The 26,019-nt window shown below is 35.7% G+C and overlaps 1 protein-coding gene across 13 annotated transcripts in view; it reads right to left on the bottom strand.

Moving 5' to 3' along the window:
* Positions 1-26,019, bottom strand: part of DGKB (diacylglycerol kinase beta) — a 799,436-nt gene that overhangs the window by 735,238 nt on the left and 38,179 nt on the right. For 6 of the 13 annotated variants that reach the window (XM_055272541.1, XM_055272544.1, XM_055272553.1 and 3 more), the window contains exon 1: positions 16,445-16,984. The exons of 1 other annotated variant lie outside the window; for it this stretch is intronic. The gene's annotated coding sequence lies outside the window, so the exon portion shown is untranslated. Of the gene's footprint in view, positions 1-15,907; positions 16,335-16,444; positions 16,985-26,019 lie in introns of those variants that run through there. 6 more of the 13 variants (XM_055272540.2, XM_055272545.2, XM_055272550.2 and 3 more) reach the window with 2 other exon arrangements.

Here is a 26,019-nt window from a genome sequence, read left to right as displayed (position 1 = left end):
ACTATTGGGTACATAACGAAATGAAGGCAGAAATAAAGATGTTCTTTGAAACCAACGAGAACAAAGACACAACATATCAGAATCTCTGGGACACATTCAAAGCAGTGTGTAGAGGGAAATTTATAGCACTAAATGCCCACAAGAGAAAGCAGGAAAGATCCAAAATTGACACCCTAACATCACAATTAAAAGAACTAGAAAAGCAAGAGCAAACACATTCAAAAGCTAGCAGAAGGCTAGAAATAACTAAAATCAGAGCAGAACTGAAGGAAATAGAGACACAAAGAACCCTTCAAAAAATTAATGAATCCAGGAGCTGGTTTTTTGAGAAGATCAACAAAATTGATAGACCGCTAGCAAGACTAATAAAGAAGAAAAGAGAGAAGAATCAAATAGATGCAATAAAAAATGAAAAAGGGGATATCACCACCGATCCCACAGAAATACAATCTACCATCAGAGAATACTACAAACACCTCTATGCAAATAAACTAGAAAATCTAGAAGAAATGGATAAATTCCTCGACAAATACACCCTCCCGAGACTAAATCAGGAAGAAGTCGAATCTCTGAATAGACCAATAACAGGTTCTGAAATTGTGGCAATAATCAATAGCTTACCAACCAAAAAGAGTCCAGGACCTGATGGATTCACAGCTGAATTCTACCAGAGGTACAAGGAGGAACTGGTACCATTCCTTCTGAAACTATTCCAATCGATAGAAAAAGAGGGAATCCTCCCTAACACATTTTATGAAGCCAGCATCGTCCTGATACCAAAGCCAGGCAGAGACACAACCAAAAAAGAGAATTTCAGACCAATATCCTTGATGAACATTGATGCAAAAATCCTCAATAAAATACTGGCAAACCGAATCCAGCAGCACATCAAAAAGCTTATCCACCATGATCAAGTGGGCTTCATCCCTGGGATGCAAGGCTGGTTCAACATACGCAAATCAATAAATGTAATCCAGCATATAAACAGAACCAAAGACAAAAACCACATGATTATCTCAATAGATGCAGAAAAGGCCTTTGACAAAATTCAACAACCCTTCATGCTAAAAACTCTCAATAAATTAGGTATTGATGGGACGTATCTCAAAATAATAAGAGCTATCTATGACAAACCCACAGCCAATATCATACTGAATGGGCAAAAACTGGAAGCATTCCCTCTGAAAACTGGCACAAGACAGGGATGCCCTCTCTCACCACTCCTATTCAACATAGTGCTGGAAGTTCTGGCCAGAGCAATCAGGCAGGAGAAGGAAATAAAGGGTATTCAATTAGGAAAAGAGGAAGTCAAACTGTCCCTGTTTGCAGATGACATGATTGTATATCTAGAAAATCCCATTGTCTCAGCCCAAAATCTCCTTAAGCTGATTAGCAACTTCAGCAAAGTCTCAGGATACAAAATCAATGTACAAAAATCACAAGCATTCTTGTACACCAATCACAGACAAACAGAGAGCCAAATCATGAGTGAACTCCCATTCACAATTGCTTCAAAGAGAATAAAATACCTGGGAATCCAACTTACAAGGGATGTGAAGGACCTCTTCAAGGAGAACTACAAACCACTGCTCAATGAAATAAAAGAGGATACAAACAAATGGAAGAACATTCCACGCTCATGGGTTGGAAGAATCAATATCGTGAAAATGGCCATACTGCCTAAAGTAATTTATAGATTCAATGCCATCCCCATCAAGCTACCAACGACTTTCTTCACAGAATTGGAAAAAACTACTTTAAAGTTCATATGGAACCAAAAAAGAGCCCGCATCGCCAAGTCAATCCTAAGCCAAAAGAACAAAGCTGGAGGCATCACGCTACCTGACTTCAAACTATACTACAAGGCTACAGTAACCAAAACAGCATGGTACTGGTACCACAACAGAGATATAGATCAATGGAACAGAACAGAGCCCTCAGAAATGATGCCGCATATCTACAACTATCTGATCTTTGACAAACCTGACAAAAACAAGAAATGGGGAAAGGATTCCCTATTTAATAAATGGTGCTGGGAAAACTGGCTAGCCATATGTAGAAAGCTGAAACTGGATCCCTTCCTTACACCTTATACAAAAATTAATTCAAGATGGATTAAAGACTTAAATGTTAGACCTAAAACCATTAAAATCCTACAAGAAAACCTAGGCAATACCATTCAGGCCATAGGCGTGGGCAAGGACTTCATGTCTAAAACACCAAAAGCAATGGCAACAAAAGCCAAAATTGACAAATGGGATCTCATTAAACTAAAGAGCTTCTGCACAGCAAAAGAAACTACCATCAGAGTGAACAGGCAACCTACAGAATGGGAGAAAATTTTTGCAACCTACTCATCTGACAAAGGGCTAATATCCAGAATCTACAATGAACTCAAACAAATTTACAAGAAAAAAACAAACAACCCCATCAAAAAGTGGGCAAAGGACATGAACAGACACTTCTCAAAATAAGACATTTATGCAGCCAAAAAACACATGAAGAAATGCTCATCATCACTGGCCATCAGAGAAATGCAAATCAAAACCACAGTGAGATACCATCTCACACCAGTTAGAATGGCCATCATTAAAAAAGCAGGAAACAACAGGTGCTGGAGAGGATGTGGAGAAATAGGAACACTTTTACACTGTTGGTGGGACTGTAAACTAGTTCAACCATTGTGGAAGTCAGTGTGGCGATTCCTCAGGGATCTAGAACTAGAAATACCATTTGACCCAGCCATCCCATTACTGGGTATATACCCAAAGGTCTATAAATCATGCTGCTATAAAGACACATGCACACGTATGTTTATTGTGGCACTATTCACAATAGCAAAGAGTTGGAACCAACCCAAATGTCCAACAACGATAGACTGGATTAAGAAAATGTGGCACATATACACCATGGAATACTATGCAGCCATAAAAAATGATGAGTTCGTGTCCTTTGTAGGGACATGGATGAAACTGGAAAACATCATTCTCAGTAAACTATCGCAAGGACAAAAAACCAAACACCGCATGTTCTCACTCATAGGTGGGAATTGAACAATGAGAACTCATGGACACAGAAAGGGGAACATCACATTCCGGGGACTGTTGTGGGGTGGGGGGAGAGGGGAGGGACAGCATTAGGAGATATACCTAATGCTAAATGACGAGTTAATGGGTGCAGGAAATCAACATGGCACATGGATACACATGTAACAAACCTGCACATTGTGCACATGTACCCTAAAACCTAAAGTATAATAAATAAATTAAAAAAAAGTAAAAAAAAAAAAATGCATCAACTTGTCAGAATTTACCTAATCATAAAATCTAATGATATTCCTGATTCTGAGAGTCTTTTCATTCCATACAGTTTTCATTATCTTGCAAAGTTATACCATTAAAAATCCCACAGATAGAATTAATGAGGGCACATGCTATATTGTGTTTCAGACAAAATGACTGAGTATACTTTTTTTAGGTCACAGCTAACCCTATTTATATAGCTTACGTAAAATTACATAGGAAAGAAATGCCAGATATTTAAAAGTTATTCCAGGGACAATCTCATTTTATGATTTCTGAAGCTAAGTAACATGATTTTTGATAGATGAGAAATGTACACTTGCAAAATAGACTAGTATACTACTATGGATAAATCCATTTGAAGCTACAGTTTGCTATAAATCATGCTTTTCCTCTAACATGCCTTCACTTATCTCATTAGATAATATTTACTTTCATGGAAAGAATGATGTGGGGATAGGGCTGTAAGAAACGAAGTCCTAGCACAAGTGACCACCCACTCCTGAACTGAACCTGGAAATCATGACAAAAATCTTTAATAAGCATTTCTCCACACTTCATATAGTAAATATGGGATGTGTCTGAGAAAAATATTTTCTTTCTGTTACTATGGACATATTATCATTTAAATGAGACTCTGAGAAAGTGACATTGCACTGGGGAAAATACACCGGCTAATCATCCATTCTCCTTACGTGTGTGACCTCTTAGCCTTCTGTTTACTTCCTATAAAACCTCGAAGACTCCATGCTTGTTCTTGTCAGACACTGAAAATAACGTTCATCCCTCCTCTTTATATCCAGGTTCACAATCTGAATACCAACGACCAATTCACAGAATGCCACAAATGAAAAAAAATCCCTAAATCTAACTTACGCTTCTGAAATTGATTAACGAAAGCTCCAATGACTACACTTAGTCGAATTAAAAATAATTTCATTATCTCAAAATAGAATAACATTATTGAGTGTTATCTCCAGAACAAGAAAATATAAATATTACTGTTAAATATCAAAGAGGGGAAAATATGGTAATGTACAAGTAGTTGTTCAGCATCAGTACAAACCATACTGATAAATGGGCCAAGAGGAGGTACCAGTACTCCCATCTTATCCACAGGGAATACGTTCCAAAGCACCAACTAGATGCCCGAAACCGCTAATAGTATCAAACTCTATGTATACTACAATATAGTACATTTCAGAGAATGAAGAAGATAGTCACTTACCTCTTTAATAAAGTAGACAAAATGATAAAAACACTGTTGACCCAGAGAGATGCTTTATGAGATAACTCATCATATCTAATCAAGAAAGGGGCATTATCAGAGTTCACCTATGTATTCAGTGCTTTTTAGGTACCTGTTTTATGCCAGGCATGTTCAAACCACTGGAAAAAAAACAAAGAACCAAAGACACAATAGGAGTGCAAGTAAAGTGGAAAAGCAGCACTGAAAGAATGAATACTTTAAGCAGCTTAATGTTAAAGGAACATTAGATTGGAAGAGAACAAAGTGACAATAGGTATTGTTGAAGAGATAAAGAGGGACTATGTTATGAAGCTTTGCCTAAAAGCAAGAGATACAGAGAAGGTGGTGAGTAGAGAGAAGTAGGGTTAAAGTCGTTGTGGATATTAATGATTTTTAAATTAAAATCCAAATTTATTTCAAATATCTAAACGCTAGTACCCAAAATAAAAATAAATGACACAAAGAAGAAGTCAAAATACTTATCTCTCTTTTCATAAGAAAATATGAAGTAACTGGGTGGCAGGGCTCTGTAAGAAAACTGCTGTGGACAGTGAAAAGAAAAATAAAACATGGACATTTAGAAGAATTACCAGGGTCAGACTGAGATGAGAGATCATAGACTTATTATGACACCAGTTTTCATAGTTTTGTGATTTTCGATAGCATTCAATACCCCAGTTGAAAAATGCAAAGCCAGATTACTCAATTGAGAAAGGGTAAGGATTTTGCCAGACAGAAAAAGGAAGGAAAAGAGTAATACAGGGAAATAAAGATTTGTGCAATGAGCACAAATTATATTTATATTTATTTTGTATACAAATTAAATTTAATTTGTATACAAATTATATTATATATTTATATTGTATACTAGGTCTTGTTTGGACTGTAAGGGGAGGGAGAATGAGAAAAAAGTCATGGAAGAAAATGAGGTGGGTCAAGCTACTGGATATTGGTGGGAGGAAGAGAGAGCAATGTGATCATTTAGTGTATCTCATGATTTCACAGTGGAGAAGTTACAGGTAATACCAAGATCCAGAATGGAGGCAATGCCCAGTGGATAACATGGAAAGAAGTGGAATGTCAATGAAGGTAAGGCGATTAAGGGATTTCTGCCAAGGATAATTGACTTACCTTACCTATGTACTTTAACCAGTCCTAAAGATTACAAGAGATATAAATAAAGGAAAATTGCCATACAGACCTCTAAATCAGAAAGAGTAATAAGGAAGATAATAGATGACCCTCAGGGGTAGATGGTGGTAATGTAAGTCAAGGCAAAATGAAAAACATATACATATATATTTATATATAAATATTTATATATAAATATGAATAAAGTTACACACTGAGGTAAATTGTTATCATTATAAATTCATGATCATCTTGTCAAATATCCACCCCCACCTGCCCCCACAATACAACCTAGATCATGGTACATGACTGTGGTCCAAAACCTGTCTAATTTTATCCATAAACTCAAATTTTCTCTACCTTGTTCAAACTCTACAGAGAAAATTTAAATTCCAGAAATGTCCCTAAATTACAACTATAAAACCTAAATACCTGTTCAAATTGTTATATTCTTTCTTTTCTCTGCTTTTTCTTTATAGGCAGTGTAACTTCTGGTCAAAGTCAACTAATACCCTATATATATATATGTGTGTGTGTATATATACATATATGTGTGTATATATACATATATGTGTGTATATATACATATATATGCGTATATATACATACATACATATATGTGTGTATATATGTATATATGTGTATATACACTTTTCATAGATATTAAACACAATCAAAAATTCCCAATTCAGAAAAGTAAAAGCTCTTTCAAACTTCTATTATTCTCCAGAAATAGCTCTACCTTTCTTTAAACCATCATAGATTAACTCTTTGAATGAGTCACTCTGTCTCCATTTCCTGAACTCCTACTCACAAGTTTTTGCCTGGGTTTCACCCCTCATCACTCCAGCAATACATGTTTAGCTATAATCACCAGTGATCTTCCAGTGTTCAAATCCAATGGGTATGTTTTAGTTCTCATCTCAATTAACCTCTCAGCAACATCCAACAGTGATGATTACTTTGCCATTCTTATAAGACGTTTTTTCCTGGTCTTTAGAACGTGCCAAGTTTCTGTTGTTGTTTTCTTCCTCTATGACAATTCATTTTCACTCTTTGCAAACTCATCTATTCCAATTTACTTTAAAAGTATTAGTATATGTCAAGATTTGTTCCTAAAATTACCTCCTTTTTCACTCTACATTCTCTTCCCAGGGATTTGTAGCGATGCCAAGACTTCATTCCCCATCTATGCCACCAAATTTTTATATCTCTTTCCTGGTTCATTGCTGTTATCTCTTTAATCATATAGCCAACTGTTCACTCTAGAATTATGCTTGAATAAATGAAAGAAATACTCATTTTTACAGGAGGATAAAAGAATAATGATTTCTAGATATATCTTGAGAATTGCTTTTATTTTCCCCTCTTGAGTAAATTTCTATTCTTCCCTCAAGATCTAACTCAAATTCTAAATTATCTGTGATTAATTCCTGAGTCTCTTGTTCTCCCCATCTCCTATAGCAACATGCGCCTACTTCTACAACTGCACATAGCCCATGGTATTATAATTTATACATATATCTTCCTCCAAATCCCAGTATAGGATCTCCATAATGTCAAAATCAGGTTCTGTTCACATATTTTTTCCAGAACCTGCTACTCTGATGTATGGTAGGTGCTCAAAAATTTTAAGTGAACATTTAAATGCCAATAGACCAGTACTTCCTAAAATGTGCTCCAGGGTTTTCAAATATATATTAATAGCTGCTCCCAGAAGGAGGGATTCTGTGGTTAAATAAGGCCAGGGAAGTTTATACTAAATCCTGTTTTAGAGATGCCGATTCTCATGTGAAGGACTATAAGAAGTTCCTAAAATAAAAAAACTGTTCAACTTTATTTAATATTTAAATAAGGAAGATGTCTTTCTCTTTTCCTCTTTTAACATACGTATTAGCATTCCTCAAACAGCCTTTCTTTATCTCTTAACATAGTTTGAATTTTAACTCATGAGGATGAGCAAAACACATATTAGAGAACAAGAGAGGATGGCATCTTCTCTTTGATCAGGATGCTCCATGATGATAAGACACAGGCGCTAATTCCTTTAATGTAGCTTTGAAACTTCTTAGTGGAGAAAAATTTTTTATCAATATGGCATTGCTATATATTGACAAAAACATCAAATCTAACATAGTCTTTTTGTGTTTTGTTTTCTACAAAGTCACTAATTCAGGACATTGCCTAGCCATAAAGAATAGCAATATAATTACAGCCACATTCAAGCCATTGTTTTGTTTTGTTTACTGAAAGTGCTCTTTCACTTTTGATATTATCTTTTTGATAATATAGTTGCCTAAGCACCAAATGTACCACCATGCAGTTAGGCGAGTAGCTTGGACAAAAAAAGCATCAATAGCTCTAAAACAAAATTTCCACTTGAAGCTCAAAAGCCTTATCACTTCACTTTCAGAATACATTGTCTAGTAGTTTGGATAGAGTATATTCAAAACCAGACACCCAAAACAACAGTCCTCCCCTAAATGGCTTTTATGCTATGTTATCTTTAATGTGTAACAAAGAAGAAATCTCTATTTGCCAAATAGAAACTTCTAATATATATCATGACAAACAACATTATATATCAATAATAGAGCACCCCTCCTAGTAATCAGAATTCTCATTAAGAACAACATGATAGCAAAATGACTCATCAGCTTGTTGTGCTCTTTTTCTATTTGGGACAAGTGTGAGGAAGTTACAGGTTGTTTGTGTGCAGCCCAAAATGACAGGCAAGAGAAGTTACTAAGCAACCTTAAGTACTTGCATTTTTCTAATCTTTAAAAGCTGTCCAAAGCTGAATAATCCTATAATATACAGGTAACAGGAAAAGCAATGTGGGAGGTATGTTTTTGACTGAGTGAAAATGTTTTATTTAATAATTCTAAAATTCTGATTCACTATGAGTTCATCTGTTTTAGTCTTAAAAATTACTTCAGGTGTATAAGCCTCTTCTACTCACTGTCACCTCTTATACTCACTGTCAACAAGACAGACCAGGTCTACAATGAAAAAAAGCATAATGGAGGTTTGCAGGTGGGGCAGGAGTGGTCCTTATGCCTCCTGAAACCAGCTTGTTTGCCTATTAATTATATTATTCCTATTATGTAAATAGGATCTTCTGCTTATCTCAACATCAGCTCTTTGTTCCTTTCACAGCACTATTACAACAACAAATCATGCACTTGTTTCCTTGTTTAGGTCTGTTCACATTTGTCTTTCACCAAAGTGCAACCTTTAGTACTGTAGAAACTTTTCCATCCATTCCTCTTCTTTCACTGATCCTGACAGAATGCTTGACACAGAGTAGCCCGTCAATGACTAAAGGATGAATAGGATACAGGGCCGTAGTATAAGTAAGTACTTCTGTCTCCTAAGGGATAGTTTTCATATCTCTATATGAATCTTAGACTTCCCAGAACTAGCTGATTATGACTGACAATCTCCATCATACACACTAGGAAAGGCAAGACAAGTGAGAATTCCCCAGCCCTTATTTCTTTTCATTAAGGAACCAACAAACAGAGAGCCAAACAAGAGCCAAACAAGAAACACTTCCTTATATTTTCTGTCTCAGCGAAACAAGTTACTGAATAAACTGCAAACTCATCTTTTCTGCCTCAAGTTTTGTTTTCAGGTCAAGGATCTTGTCATGCTTTTCTATACCACCTCTGTTTCTTCTTCCTTTCCAGTTCGGATAATCCAAAGGGAGTTTGATCTAGAAACTAATAGGTTTCCTCACATCAGAGGTCATGTTTCCCCAACATGCTTAGGTACAAATAGCAGAGTAGCCAATATAGAGCAAAACAGAATATCCTTTTGTATATTAAAGGATGATAGCTATGACTATGTTTTAAGAAGATCAGAGGAGAAAGAATGAAAGACCTTTCCTCATCATTTCAGGTAAGGGAAAGAGAGTTAAAATTTCTGAGGATTAATTGCATGCTAGACGTTCTTCTGGGTAGTTTACGTGTGTTGTTTAACTTATCTATGTTAATAGTTACCTCTTTTTATATTTTAATAAGAATATTTGGAGCACAACGGTAAGTAATGAAATCTTACAAAGTGTTTATAATAATATTTAATAAATTTTGTTGCCTCAATATTTTATTAATATAAAACTAAGACATATTTTTAGATTTAGATTTTATTTAGAACATTTTCTTTACTACTGATACTTTTTCTCTGAGACAATATTCCAAGTGAGTTGGAAATAATAGCTAATATTTTTTAATGTTTATTATGTGTATTCTGTTTAAGCCCCTTACATCCATGATTACATCATTTAATTCTATGAAATGGATTGCATTTTCGTTATTCCTGTTTTACAAGGAGAAGTCTAAAGCATAGAATTTAAGTTACTTGCTTAAATTCATCCGAATAGTAAGGATTTTACATCCAGACAGTTTGAACGCAGAAACTAAGTTTCAAGTCCTATATCGTCAAACCTAAGAAAATGATGAAACTCAATAAAGCTTCTTTTCAAATTGTGAAATTATATATAGAGTTGACTTCTCCATACCCTTATTCACAATTCCATCTCATTATGAACAATCAAAACAAAATATACAACTTGGGATTCTAAAAGAAAGTGTATTATAAAGCATGGCCCAGCTGCCTCGCTGGGGGAAACTCATTCTGAGATTACTCTATTGATGGAACTCTAAAGGCATTTTAAATAGCTACGCATTCCTCATCCCATCTGTCCTTCCTCTGATTATTTGATAACTGATTCATGTGGATTAGAAAGAAGACTAAAATAGAATAGTTTGACCTAAGATGGTACTTAAAAAAAAAATGTATTTGGAAAGTCCTATGTGTTATACAGCTCACATAGATACAATATTTGAATACTAAATGAAATCAATGTATAAAAATAGAATTTAAAATTAGAATTTGAATTATCACGTAACCTGATAATTTGTAGGACAGGGTTTCTGGATTGAATTTCCCACCATCAACCATCACTTTTCTCTTCTCTAGTGGTAGTGAAGTCTTGAATGTCTGCTTGCAGATATGATTCACTATTTACGAGCTATGATTGAATTAAAATCAGTGTGTTTTTTCTCAAGGGAAATAAGTGTTTAAGAAACAATTAAAAATTACCTTTTCACAACTTCACTCTATTGTCTCACAAGAGCAAAACATCTTTGATGAACCACTTATTCTGCTATTTGGGGTTTTTTTCCCCTCTAAAGCTACATTAATAACCTGAAACCAGAAAATAGGTATCAGTAAAAATTTTAACTTTGTGATCTGGAAATAAATATTTTATCTGTCATATTCCAAAATATTGCCCCATGTATTCTAAATATGTAACACCATAGAAGGTAATAAATGTGTTCTGAGTAATTTTATACTAATCATGACTTCTACTTATTAAAATACACACTTGCTCTCAGACATCATAGTTTTTATTTGAAAGCCAATTCTCTAGTCTTTGGTGGGCAGGGGGCAAAGGCTAAATATTGTGGAAGTGGGACTACCTATTCCTTCAGTGGATAGAATTAGAGACTGTAATACAGTTTATTAAAAGAAGTGTTTATTAAGCTCCAAGATTATGTTAGACACTGTGTTAAGCACTAAACTTCCAAAGATAAGTAAGGTTGAACCCCTTCCTCAATGTAGAAAACAGATTATTTCAATTCTCTGTGGCATATTCAATAATAAAGGCAAGCACAAGTTTCAGTGGAAGCATATAGAAAGACTGTTGGGCCCGTGGTAGAATCCGACTAGATACCTCAAAGTGTCATGCATGATACTAGAGTAGGAGATTAAAGGACAAAGACACATTACCAAATGAAACACATTAGCGTGGAGAGAGGGCAGAGGAGTTTGGGTGTCCAAAAGTAAATTACAGAGAGGCAAATGTAAGCAGAGACAAAGAAGGTGCAACATTGTGGGAACTGTGGAGGGTTATAATAAGCCAGTGGTCATTAATAGTGGATTTAGAGCCTTTTGGTTAGAAGAGTGGTCTCCAGAGCTAGACTGCCTGGGTTCAAACTCTGGCTCTATTCCTACCAGTTTGTAACTGTGACAAGTCATTTTACCATGTTGTCCTTCAGTTTGCTCTTTTATAAAAGAGGAATGAGGATAATAATAAAATTATCCCATAAGGGTACGATCAAGATTAAATATGCAAGATATTTATAAAGGCAAATGCCATGTAGTAAGCACTCAATGAAAGTTACTATCATTATTTTTAAACTAGAAGACGAAGGGAGCCAATGGACAAGAGAGCTGATTTTAGCACCACATTCAAAAATCAATCCTGAAAACTAACTCTATTCCCAACCCTAACCTGAAGTGTCACAAATGACAAGAGAATGAATCAGGGCCAACAACGTGAATGTATTTGCAAAGCTCTGTCACCACATACACATCTGACAATAGCTCAGGAGCGTCAAGTTCCCTTATGGAGCGTGTCCATTTATTCTCTGATTTTGAAGGTAACAGCTTTTGTGCTCCTTGCATCTATAGTGATTGGCATATTGCCAATCAAAAATAACTGAGTTGAGGACATTGTGTTTCAAATTTACAATGCAATACAAATTCCCTGTTAAAAGGCAAATCCTTCATTTCAAATTGTTGACTCAGAAAATCCTTAAAAAAGAATTTCGGCTGTTTAAATTTAGCATGCTGAGAAAGACCAATCTTAAAATATCGTTTGGCTCTAGGCCCATAACATTTTCGCTTTATTCTTTGTTAGTGTTTGTCTTCTGTGATAAGAAGACAAGTGACAGTAATCATGTTAGTCTCTGTAACACTTCACATTTTACCTAAATGAACCATTTTGTTTTTATCCTCACCAGTTAAAGATGGCCTTTTGCTTCCTGGCAAATTTTCAGAAAGTGATTGTGCAAGAACCAGTAATATTTCCAATTACTCTTTTACCTCTTCAGTCAGCATCTGGCCTTTCTCCCCCACTTTTCTTTGAATCATTGTTTTTCCACTTTTAAAAAGAGTATGTAAAGGAGATTATCTGATGACAAGCATAATCTAATTTTTGTAAGAAGATCTTACAACTATTTAAAGAGATATTTTGAGTTTGCACTTTATCTGTGACTAAAGCTCTCTACCCCGCACACACACTCCAAAGAGTTTGTTATTTAGTGTCCCTCAGGACAAAGAATGTGGACATATTTTTGGACCAGCCTTCCACTATATGATTGCCTTATTTTCTTTTTATACCCTCTGTGTTTAGATCTTCCAACTTTCCTCCTCTCATATTAACTGCATTATCTTCCATTCTGGCAATGTCCGCATGTTCATTTTCAGAGTTTGTGTAGCCAAAGCAAAGCCTGAAATTGGAATGGTGAGTGTGCCAACTTTGGATCTGGGGTCAATGCAGGTGGATTCCAGTTTAGGTGGATCCAATCTTGGATATCATCAGAGAAGGAAGATCTCTGAAGCACTATCCACCCACGGCATCCACAAAATAATATGCTCAACCCCACCCCGATCCATAGTAGAGTACCATTTTAATTTTTTTTTTAAGTAGCAAAGCAATTAAGAATTAGAGGTAGTCACACCTAGTGGTAAATTCTAACCCAGCATTCACTAAATATGTTGCTTTCAGAAATTTGTTTATTCCCTCTGAGTTTGAGTTTTTTCTAAAGAGGAGAAAAGGCCATCTCTCTCCTGTGAGGGGCATATGTAAATGAGACAGCCTATGTAAAGCTCTTGACCCAGTATGTGCAACTGCTGCACTCAAAATAACCGCCCACTATTCATTCATTGTGTGACGAACAAAGCACATGAGGAAATAATCCAGGGCTATCAAGTAGTTGAACCTACTTCATAGTAAATACCCAAGATATTGACTATGGTATTGGGAAAACCATATGTGACTCACTTGGTCAGAATTTGCATTGGTGTTTTACAAGAGAAAGAAAATGCTATTGCTGGGAGAGAGGCAATAGGAATAGGCTTCTTCACTATTTTTCCTGGAGTTTGCCCTGGGCAAGTGCTCCTCGGCTAGAGGTATTACTCTTTAGAGAATACTGCAACAGTACTGTGCATATATAGTATGCACAGAGCCTTCAGCTCTGTTCCTGAAGGCAGCCAGAAGAAGCATCCAGGAGAGGATCATCTTAAGATGTCATTTCAAGCCTATCCGTCCATCACAGTCATTATTAATAGGCAGAAATAGATTTCGCGATCAGCAGCTATCTTCATCTGGCTTGTCGGACTATAACTCTTCCCTTCTTTCAATAGTGTGCAAGAAAAAAACATCAGTCATAGGATACTAGTTCAGACACTATCCCAGCAAAACTTACCAATGGTTTAACTTAAATTGTTAAAACAATTTAAATAATTGTTTTATTACACAAATGATTTTGATAATCTTCTTCCCAGTCATAACATGAGCTTTGCTTACCAGTAGGACAAGAAAGTATGAAGCAAAGGCATTGCCACCACTCAACTCCAACTACCTAAGTTTCTATATTTAAAAATAATTTTGTCAATTTTTTATCAGTGCTCTTAACCTAATTTTCCTTCTCTTTAGCTACATACAGGTTTCAGGTAATAATAGTTGACTCTAGAGTATTAGGGAACTGCTTGCAAATTTGCTCCAACCATATTCTTCCATTCTTCTTATAGACTTTTCGTTTTCTTTCTCATTGCTGTCAAAAATTTTTAATCACCCTCATGTATGCACTATTGTAGCAAATATATTCCCTGCATTATATTTTACTCAGTGATTCACAAAGTCACATGTAGACTTTATGCACAGGGATACTATGTATGTGTGTGGGATGGATCGCCTATAACAAATTGGGTACTCCAACAATGCCAAAAAATATTAAGTAAGCCTTTACACCTGGAGATGCCCGTGATGAGTAGAAAATTAGCCAACACAATTCCAATGACATTCTTGACGTGTTTTATTTTTGGTAAAAGCATGAAGATTTGGTGGATTAGAGAAAGAGTAGCACAATTTAAAACTGAAATTATAGGATAAGAGTAGACCTTGGTTACCTATTTGCTAAAGACAGAGGATTTCAGAATTACTTTGTTTTTCACAATTGTTATTTCACAAATTTTGAAGCTGCTTCTCCTATGGAATATATGATAGCCTATGGACGTATCCAGATTAAAATCCTACATTCTCTTTTAGGTAATTTCTGTTTTGTCAATAATTTTTCTTGGAGAAAAATGTACTAATACAGTGTTTTCTCCAATGATCCTCCAACTAAGTCTAACATTTTTGTGTAATATATCCTTTCTGCTTGAGGGATTTCCCCCCCGCCAGCCCCCGCTGCCCCACCACCACTATCAAAATCTGGTCAGTGCAAGAGGACCTGGTTAGGTACCCCAACATTTTTAGATTAATTATTTCTGATTTCTTTTCGAGAAAAGACCTTCGGTATTCTGCTTGCATTCATGTTTATTCAGTCATTTGCTTTACAATGGACTGGTCCTTGCTGACCTGTTTTTAAAAGAGTTGGTTATCTGCAATCTGAGCAACCAGTTGAAGTTGTTTTTGAAAAGTTTTAAGCCTTCATTTTCTGCCAGTGAACACAATGCTGCTTGGTTTCTAAGTATAGAGCCATCTATGTAAAAATCGCCACTTTAAAATCACAAGAAAGAGACTGTTCAGCAAGTGGAGGAGACTGTTGCAGCAGGAAGAAACTGAGGGAACCCTCCATGTAGCACCCACTAAAGAGTATTTGAATGTTTATCGTATCATCAGTGCGGCCTAGGCTGTTGCCTAGCAGTTATCTAGAGACCTACTTCACATTTTATTTTAATTTAATAAGGTAAATCAAAGACTTTTGTTTGCTTGCTTGTTTAGTTCACAGATTAGGAATAAATCTGGACGGGAACTTGTAGCAATTAACTAGGGCATTTGAAAGTCTAAGCCAGCCTCTTTATGAATTACCTTTTGAAAAGGCAAGCTGCTATCTCATTGGTAACTTTCAGGAGACCACTCTTGGAGTTAAATTTAGAAAACATTTACCACTTGTGTTGCCTAAAATCACAATGAACAGGGCACTTTCTGCATAGCTAATACACAAGCGGCATCCGCCTGCAAATCACAGAGCACCCCTACTATAGCATAACTAGGACAGGAGTCAGGGAGACGAACCGATTTAACATTTCATGGAGAATTCAAAGCTATGCTTCTCTAACTTTCTCCCCATTTCTTCTCAGCTTCCCTTCCCCCGCACCACATACCCAGAAGCCACTCAATTTGCCAACCATGTCCAGTTTAACTTACTGCAGTGTGATGCAGGCGAAAGCTGGGCGCATCTCTGAAGCGAGAGCCACTGCTTTTCCGGAGAGGAACTGGGACTAGCCAGCTCTCAGGATCCTTTCCAATTCACACGCTCCCCGCACAGTAAGAAGGCTCCCACACAGCTCGGCTTCCCCAGAGGAGTGGAGCTTCAAGAACTCTGCTCACAGCATCCTCCTCCCCACTGCCACCCCCTTCCAGAACACCCGGCCCATTGGAACTAGTGTCTGAAAGATGGAAGTCTACTTCCAGGCAGCAACACAGGCTGCCTGCAGTTCACCCGTCTCTGATAATTTGCAACTCAAAAACAGCGGAGGCTGAAAGACGTAGGTTTCCGGAGCCTGAAAGTCATCTTTGGCGTCCCCCTTCCCCACCTCTCACTCCTCCCACTTCATCCCCGCTCCTCTACCGCGTCCACCCCCAGTCCTCCAGTCTCCCACTCAAGCTAGCTATCACAAATGATTATTTTATCATCCAAACCAGTAAGCAGCTGAAGGAAACAATTTGTCAGAGATGAAATACCTGTTGTCCATGAGTAACGCTCTTCTTTAGTCTCTCTTAGTCCTTGATTTATTTCAAGACGCGTTGATATTGGAATTCTGTGCTGTGTGTGTGTGTGTGTGTGTGTGTGTGTGTGTGTGTGTGTGTGTGTGTGTGTGTGTTGAGGAGGAGGCGATTTGCGGCTGCAAGCACCAGCCCTGCCTCTCTCTGGCTGCCGCTTCTCCAGCTGCTGCTGCTACTCTTGCTGATGGAGCTCAGGGGAAAATGAGACAGGGAGACAAGGCTATACAGCTGTTTAACTGCTGGTCCAGTTATAAGACAGGGGAGGAGACGGTGCAGGTGAGAATCTGTTGAGACAGTGAGCTGGATTCACTGCAATTACTACCACTCACTATACATCTCAGGCAGGAAATATGATACCTGTCTCCCCTCTCCCTTCTACAACTGTAGTCCTTGATGGGTCATTGTTCAGCAATCATCTGCCTAACCCACTTCTACCAATTGTAGCAGCTGTAGACGCTCTTGCTGCATTCTGGCTTGGTAACCTCGGAGCAGGTGACTAGAGGATGGATGAAGTAGAAAGGCAGTTAAATAGTGAGAGAAACTCTATGCACGTGTAACCAATCAGGGCACAGATAAAAATAACAATTTTGAAGCATGTGTGTAAAATAGTGTATTAGGGTAAGAAAAATGTAAGTAAGTCAATAATCAAGATTTTTGTGGACTGTGTACAAAACCAGACAGTTATCAAGCAGTGTGCTTACCAGCTTATAGCTTATACACGGGGTATCTTGACATAGAAAGTCCCGTGGTTGCTCTTATCTATATAATATGCTCAATGATTTCAATGCATTAACATCTCTCCGTAAGCTACAGACTCTGGTAAAATCAACTTGATTCTGTCTTCTATTAACTTTCATTTGCTGTCCTTATTGGCTGCTCTCTTTAATCTCCAACATATTCTCATAAAAAATATGACATTTGGCAGAACTTAGAAATGGAAGACGTTCTCAAATCCCCCAAAGAATAGAATACTTCTTAATTACTAGTAACATTTGCTCTAGTAATAGTCTGTCTTCACTTTCTTGTTCTGTAGATTGAGTAATCATGAAAAACCCCTCCTAAATACACACACACACACACACACACACACACACCCCACTTAATTGAATAGTACTTTTAATCCACTTTCAGCCTCCAGTTGTCTGAGCTAAAAATAAACTTAATTCCTTTTGATTTTATTTGTAATGCATGCCTTTAATTATTTCTGCCTCTGAGTACTTTCATATTGGCCATGTTTTTTCCCAGGTGTTAGGGCTTGTGTAATCAGGGTTAATCAGGGTTAAATTAAACAGAGGGGAACACGGAAGAAAGAAAATTTAAGAAAAGACCCAGAAGGAAGAAAATAACCCAAAAGGATTAAATAATACATCTTTTCCTGATGTGTTTATATTAGAAAATTACTGCCTTTAGCTAAACAAAGACCAGTTAATGGGCAAAGCATTTATCAATTATCCAACAAATATCAATTTGCCAAAGCCAGCCTAACTTCAATTTTAACAGATTTTATCAGAGGCTAATATTTTGTTTTAAAAATCGTATAATACCTTAAATGCAAATAGTATCCAGGATTTTTTAACCTCAAAATTCTAATTAACATGATGCCAAATACCTATTTTTTTCTCTTCATTTGTTGTCTGTCCATTAAATAATTATTATATCACACAATTAATATTATTAACAGTCTGAAGAGTACCTTTTTTATTCTTGTGTACTCTACAGTGTAAGGAAGTAGGCAAAAGAAGTCTCTAGCACATAAAAATATATTTTGATGCAAAAGGCCAACTTTATCCACAAATGGTACGATTTTAAACCTACCCTGCTCCACAAATTCATCCCTTACTATAACTACCAGGATCTTGCCATTTGTAGTTTAGCAGGGATTTCTTTTTGATTTTTTGGTTATTGTTTTTTGTTTTTACCTTTACTCCTATTTTGAAATTAAATCATATTTAGGAAGAGTACTAACACTTTAGACATTATTGAGAGATGTAATTTATTAGCTCTCTTCGTTATAAATAAGAAGGAGTCTAAACATCTGGTCTGGGTAGAGCTGGAAGAACCACAAGATGTTAAAATAATTGGTAATGAGTATTTAACGTCCATCTTGTTAGTTTTTTTTTTTTTTTAACAGCTTATAGCATTACTAAGATTCACTTTAAGAAAAAACCACTCTCTTAAAACTACAAGGTTTGGTAATAGAGGAAGAAAATTTTCAGTTAAGGATTGGTGATTGAATCTTACTCCTGACTCATAACTCAAGATTTTCCATTTTGTGGTAAAACTTACAAATCACTCCCTTACAACACTGTGCCCATTTCTCCAAGATGCTTCTCTGCTCCCATCACTAGATTTTCAGAAACTTCATGGGAATCTATTTATCGTTCATCAATCTAAAAAATAAGTAAGAGAAAAATGAACTTGCTCTATAGATACTCATTACTCAACATAATCATCAATTTGTGAAAATATATAGAAATGAATCATATTAATTTTCATCTACATCTCCTTCATCATCAAAACAAGTATTCCCAAACTAAATTTTGTAACTTAATGATAGTCATTTACTGAAGAGAACCCAAAAGTTTGCAAACTGTACAACAGCAGAAGCAAGCCATGTTTGCTTAGTTCATTCATGTGTCTCTAGCAGCTACCAAAGTACTTAGAAAGTGGTATGTGCACAGTAAAATAACTTTTGAATACGTGAGTGAATGAATTAATCTATGAGTGCAGGGCATTGGGAAGATAAGTGAGCTGGAAATAAGGGTGTTTGAATTCTTTTCGTCTTTTTTCTGCTGCTAAATAACTGGCACTTTAAGGATGTGACTCACTTCTTAGGGTCTCTAAGTGTCCTTTCATATCTATCACCCACAGGCTCCACAAAACTGCACAATAATGCCTGTCCTTAAGATTCCTCCAAAATGAATTTTCAGCTATGCAAATGCAATCAATAAAGTTATCTAGAATCTAATTTCCTGACCATTTTCAAGGTCCTATTTAATCCCTAAGAAATTCACAGCTCTCTCTCTACTCCCCTTTTGACTTTGAAATCCCTACCTAGTCACTGGACTAGAGCCTTAAAAAAAAAAAAAAAAAAAAAAAGATTGTTACACATTTATGTGTGCTTGTTCCTAAAATGTTAGCCTTATATCAAGGATTACAAGCAAGATAACTTTCATTTACCTTTCATCACTCTTAATAAATTAATTCTTAAACAAACAAAATAAATGATGAGAGACAGAGCTTAAATTGTGAAGTATCAGAAGTTACTGACATTAGAAATCTATCTTTTTTCTTTTTTCTTTCTTTCTTTTTTTTTTTTTTTTGAGATGGATTCTCGCTCTATTGCCCAGACTGGAGTGCAATGATGCGATCTCGGCTCACTGCAACCTCTGCCTCCCGAGTTCTAGCGATTCTCCTGCCTCAGCCTCCCAAATAACTGGGATTACAGGTGCATGCCACCATGCCCAGCTAATTTTTGTATTTTAGTGGAGACAGGGTTTCACCATGTTGGTCAGGCTGGTCTCGAACTCCTGACCTCATGATCCACCCACATCAGCCTCCCAAAGTGCTGGGATTACAGGTGTGAGCCACAGTACCCGGCCTCCAGAAATCCATCTTTAATCACAGCACTGTATGTAAACTGGTGCTTAAAAATTACTTTGTCATGTTAATGTTTTTCAACAAACATTTATTAAACATCTATTATCTGCAAAGCATTGGGAAAAGAAACATAGTTCAATAGATATAGCTTTAGCTTTTAAAGAATATACAATCCCATAAATAAAGGTATTCTCATTTTAAATTTTTTATATAAGTATTTTATCTTTCAAAAAAAATTAAATTGCTCAATAATTTAAATCCTTACCAACTTTGGCTTTAATCATGGGAGGATAGCTACTTCCTAAATTTAACAAAGTGTCATACGGGAACTTTTCCACTGGTTTTAAATCAATGAATCAGTGGGACATAAGCTGAAAGGCTAGGAGAAATTCGGAAAAGACATGATATTATTGCACTCCCCTTGAAAAGAATAATGATCATAAAATATGGGATTTGATAGGCCTTCAGATCTCTTTGGGTCCAATTCTCCTCTTTTACAGGAGAGGAAACTAACAAAATAGATCGCCATCACTTATTTCTGGGCAGGCCATTTACAGGTCTTTCCACTGGACTTCCTGGCTTTGTCACAAAACAGACGTGCTTCAATTCCCAATTAGGTCAATTACTGGCTCCATGACCTTGGGAAAATAATTTTTTTCTACACCTTAGTTTTCTCACCTATGAAATGAGGATGCCTATAGCACCTACCCCACAGAGTGGTTGAGAGAATCAAATAATGTGTCATGTGTGAAGCACATAGCACAGTGCCTGGCAGCATTCTGCGTGTGCACTTACATGTATACGTGCATGAACACACACACACATGTGCACGGGGTAATGGTTTTCATAACTGTGTACCCTGTCTTCATTGAAACCACAATTTCTGAGGTTAATATTTAAGTATATGACTTACAAATTATTCTTATTTCTTTATACATAAATACGTAACTGAATGGTGATGGCAGAATGTGAATGATTCTTAGGGGCAGCAAGCTTATTGTTGGCCTAGTAGGCAATTTTAAATCAGAAAGACAATTCTTCCTCTGCTTCGATGAAGGTACCTGGTATTATAAAGTGCTCTGAGCAATGATAAATAATATGAATTAGTGAAGAAGATATTCAGTAAAACTTTCTGAGCCACCCACAATGTGTGAAGTCCTAAGCTGGACACATAATTAAGGAACCACAGAAAATGCAGCAAAACACGATTTAAAGCACAGCATAGAAATTCTGTGACAGAGAAATTGTAGTTGTCCAACTGAAGTTTTATGTGGAAAATTAGCAGACTGTAATATAGCCCAGCCATTTATTTGGCTGTCTCAGTGATGGATGTGGAGTAAACTATAATTGATTTAACAATGGTCATCCACACAGTGTTCCTGAAGATGTCCATGTTTTATACTGCATGACCTCACTTTATTATTTAGACCAATCGTTTAAAAAAAGAGAAGGCATACATATTGTTGTGACTTTTTATTTTATTTTATTTTTTCTGAGAAACTACATAGGCCAATTTAACTAGTTCTTCTATACCCACTCTAACCCTTGAGCAATATCCCATCACTCTTCCTAACACGACGGAGGCATTTAGGTGTCTCTACATTAGACTTAGAGGCCAAATTATATTCATATTTACACAGAGCCCTACTCACAGAAGGCACTCAAAAGATTTTCAGTTGCATTGATATGGACTTGTATCAAATAATCATTTTAAATGTCAGTTTTGAAAGAGAACAGAAAACCTCCATCTAATAGCTAAATCTTTAAAACACCATGCTATAAATTGCAAATAAATACATTAGCTTTATGCCATCTAAATGATTAAATCTGTTTATATTGTTTACAATTTAGAGAAGAATGCCTTAAGATAAAAGCAGATTTTTTTTGGCCGAGTTGGGGAGGGCTTGAATAGCTTTCTATTATATCTTATATGTGATTTAACCTTAGAGCTATTTTTTATTAAATGAAATCTTACATTTCTGTAACTTTTATAAAGACAGATAACTTGAAAGGAAGAGTGGAAAAATTTGTAACAGTAATGATAGCCTCATGCAGTATGCATCAAAATGCATATACATATAGACTGGTTTTGGGGTGACTTTAACAAAGCACTTTGTTGAAAAAACAGATGCTATGTAATTGTGGAAATTTAATAACAAAATTCATTATCATTATCTTCACTGTTGTAAATCAGCCATCTGTGTGGTATTTGTCCTTGAAGTTAGTTTGAAAAAGTAAGGATGCATTTCTTCAATTAACCTTCTCAGTCTATGACTGGCTGGAAGATAAATATGGATATTAAAATAATAAAATGTGTTTGTAAAATAGAAAGGCTCATTCTAAGCCTCAATTAATTGTCCTTAAAATTGAACTATTGTTTTTAGCGATGGCTTTCTATTGTACATTTCCTGCAACCAACTTGAAGAATTGAAGAAGAAAAACTTAATCATGTATGTACTGTGTAGCTCACACAGCTATGTCTGTTAAAGCCAATTTGTTTCATCCTATGGTGAATAATGTCTTATCTTTATATTGTAACTATATTTTAAAATGTCAGATTCTCAAAAAAACTCAGCATAAAGAAAGACATGCTGAAAGAGGGGGTGTTTTGTGCAATGTTGCCTTTTACTAATCATTCTTACATGCTTTTAATAGCCTCTTTATTCTTATGAATATCAATATTATGCATGCACTATATTATTGGGATTTAGCTTCATAGGTCTATGCAGAGTGTTGTTAAGAAGCACTTTAATAATTTGTAGAAATTGAAAAAAAAGTTTTTCATTTAACATGTTTAAAATAGTTATACCCAGCCCAATGTTTAAAACTGAGGTTTCTTGGCTAGTATAAAAATTTAAATCTGCAAATGGCCTTTATCACATGTCAGATTGCAAAATAAGAATACATTGCCTAATTAAAACAATGATTAAATATATATTTAAAAATCAGTCACTTTATTCCTCAATTGGGATGACCTGAATTCAGAAACCATATTTGTCTTGGGTGATTTATCTAAAACTGGCTTTTGAGGTTGAATCGTTTTTTTATAAAACATTAGCACATAATGTGTACTTTTACATCAATAGAAACTGACATCAAAATTAAGAGGGGAAAATTATGTTCCATTGGGATAATCTTGGGACACTGCGATTTAATGATGCTTTAAATAATCAAAATCATGTATTAGCTGGGCACGGTGGGTCACACCTGTAATCCCAGCACTTTGAGAGGCCGAGGTGGGTGGATCACTTGAGGTCAGGAGTTCGAGACCAGCCTGGCTAACATGGTGAAACCTTGTCTCTACTAAAAATACAAAAAATTAGCCGGGCATGGTGGTTCATCCCTGTAGTCTCAACTACTTGGGACTAGTGACTAATGTAGTCCCTAGCGACTTGGGAGGCTGAGGCAGGAGAATTGCTTGAACCCGGGAGGCGGAGGTTGCAGTGATCCAAGATTGCGTCATTGCACTCCAGACTGGGTGACAGAGCGAGACTCCATCAGGAAAAAAAAAAAAAAAAAGAAAGAACCCTATATACTAGAAGGCAAAAAACAAAACAAAACAAAAAACACACCTATGATAAGTAATTTATTATGCATTGAAAAGATTTTTTCCAAAATATATTAAAAGAAAAAGACTGGAAGACATACACCTTTATGGAAACTTTTGATTTTCTTTTTTGTCCACCAAAATTGTTCATTTTAGCGAGAAAAAATACTTTTATGTTAGGATTTAATCTAAGATATATGATCAACAAATAACACATTATTTAACTATTATAACTATCTTACGAAGAAGATACTCTTGTTACTTTCAATTTTCAGATGAACAAACAGAAGTACAAAGAACTTAACTAATTTATCCAAAGATATACAACCTGTGGGAATGACAAAAGCACTGAATCTCTGTAATCTGGCTCCAAAATTCCTATTCTTAACACCTCTGCTACATTGCTTCTCCACTTTAAAGAGACATATATTATTTAAGATTTGAAATTTGAATGCTGAGGGCAACACAACAGTTAGTTGATTAATCTATGTTTAATCAGTATAGAATATCACTTATGCTTGAAATATTGATATGTTATATTAGCTTTAAATCACCTGGGGGTGATAATTTAATAACCTAATTAAACTCCACATTCAAGCTTTCTTTCATTTTTTCATGTTGTAATCTATCTCAAGCATATGCATATTTACTGCCATGTATAGTATGTATCATATACTTTATGCCAAAGTAAGAAATAACTGTATACAGCCATTAATTCATTAATCTTAATATATACATATTGACCTTGTGATGTATACATGTAGTAAAACATGTTATGCTATTATAGTTATCAATTTTTTGTAGTGATTTCCAATTACAGTATGAACTCATTGACAGAAGGGCCATATTTTATTTGCTTATATTTAGTTCTTTGAAAAAAATAATGGAATTAGAAGCACTACCAAAATTATCACTGTATCAATAAACGTAGTTGTGTAAGGATCTGCCCAAATGCTGAAAATATTTTAAATAATTGATCTTATTTCATATTCTGGTGTTGGAGTATAAGTATTTATATTTTCATTTTTTTATTGAGCTTAGGATAATTAATTATACAGTATATTTATTATTTTAAATATTTTTCAATGTCATTAACTTATAAGCTCTATAAGTACCAGGATTCTCAGAGTTTTTTTCCTCCCACTGGGGCTCCAACACTCAGCTCAATGCCTGGTGCTTTGTCACTGAACTTTAATGATTTATTAACTACCCAAGTGTAAATTGAATTAACAAATTCAGGAACTGTTGATAAATCTCTTCTTTTTCTGTGTTTCCCTTTAAAAAACAGACCGGCTTTTTCAAATCTATATCACCTGAAAAAGATGTATGTGTCCACCTGGGGTTTTCACAAGTACCTTAGCTATAGGAAAAGCATCTGGGTACTATGAACCAGGACAGCAAAACTGCAACAACGCTGTTTCATTCAACCTCAGGTGGGAGACCAAAGATATGAAAATAAAAATGAAGGCAATTAGTAAAATTAATGGACCATTCTCTGTTATACAGTTTCTAACTTTGTTTACATAATAACATGTTAGAATATTATATGTCAATAAAACAGTATGCAGATGCCAGAAAAAAGGAAAGTCTGGCTAATATCTAAAATGTTTGGACTATGTTCAAAACACATCTGAGTTCTGATTGTTTTGTACTTGTTTTCGTTTGTTTGCTTCTACTCAGTGTCCTGTGCCCTTCTTCTGGTAACAAATTCTGATTTTTCTTTGAATACAATTTTATTGGAATATAAATAGAGGCAACTTTGTTTCCAAGGCCAAGTGGACATATATTAGATGAATCGGATTCTCTCTCTAGAAATTTAAGCTTTCCAAAGTATGCAAAGCTGTTGGAGGTGATAAATTCCACAAGAAACATCCTCATATGTTTCATATCTAGATCTCCAAATAGGCCTATTTCCTAATGTTTCTAAGCCCAGTCCTATGGTGGTTTCTTTTAGTCAGTCAACTACTTCATATTTGTTGAATATTATAATTTTGCATCAAGTAAGCAGAATTCATTTAATTTTCCTGCAATAAGAACATCAGCAGTTAGATCAAGCAACAATGAAACGTTTAGAGTGTGCCTCAGAGGAATGAGTTCACTGGGGGACTGGTTGGGGCAATTCATCTGATAGCAATAGGTAGAATGTGCTGGAACAAAATGAGACAAGCACCTGGAGGACCACACAGGAGGCTGTTGAATAGCTTACATGAGAAGTCAGAACTGTTTTCATGGAGTTAAAATAAGAAGTATTTAGTGTTATGTAGATTCAGCCACAAAATTCATCATTATTTCTTTCCTTAGCTGCAACAAAGTAGGACTAAGTGGATGCCAGTGTCAAGGCTAAATATTGTCGTGGAAATCTATCATCATAGGTTTTATCGCTTAT

The sequence above is a fragment of the Symphalangus syndactylus genome, chromosome 3 (assembly GCF_028878055.3).
Source record: "Symphalangus syndactylus isolate Jambi chromosome 3, NHGRI_mSymSyn1-v2.1_pri, whole genome shotgun sequence".
NCBI lineage: Eukaryota > Metazoa > Chordata > Mammalia > Primates > Hylobatidae > Symphalangus > Symphalangus syndactylus.
The sequence above is the reverse complement of the archived record's forward strand: the minus strand, read 5'-3'. Positions and strand labels throughout refer to the sequence as shown.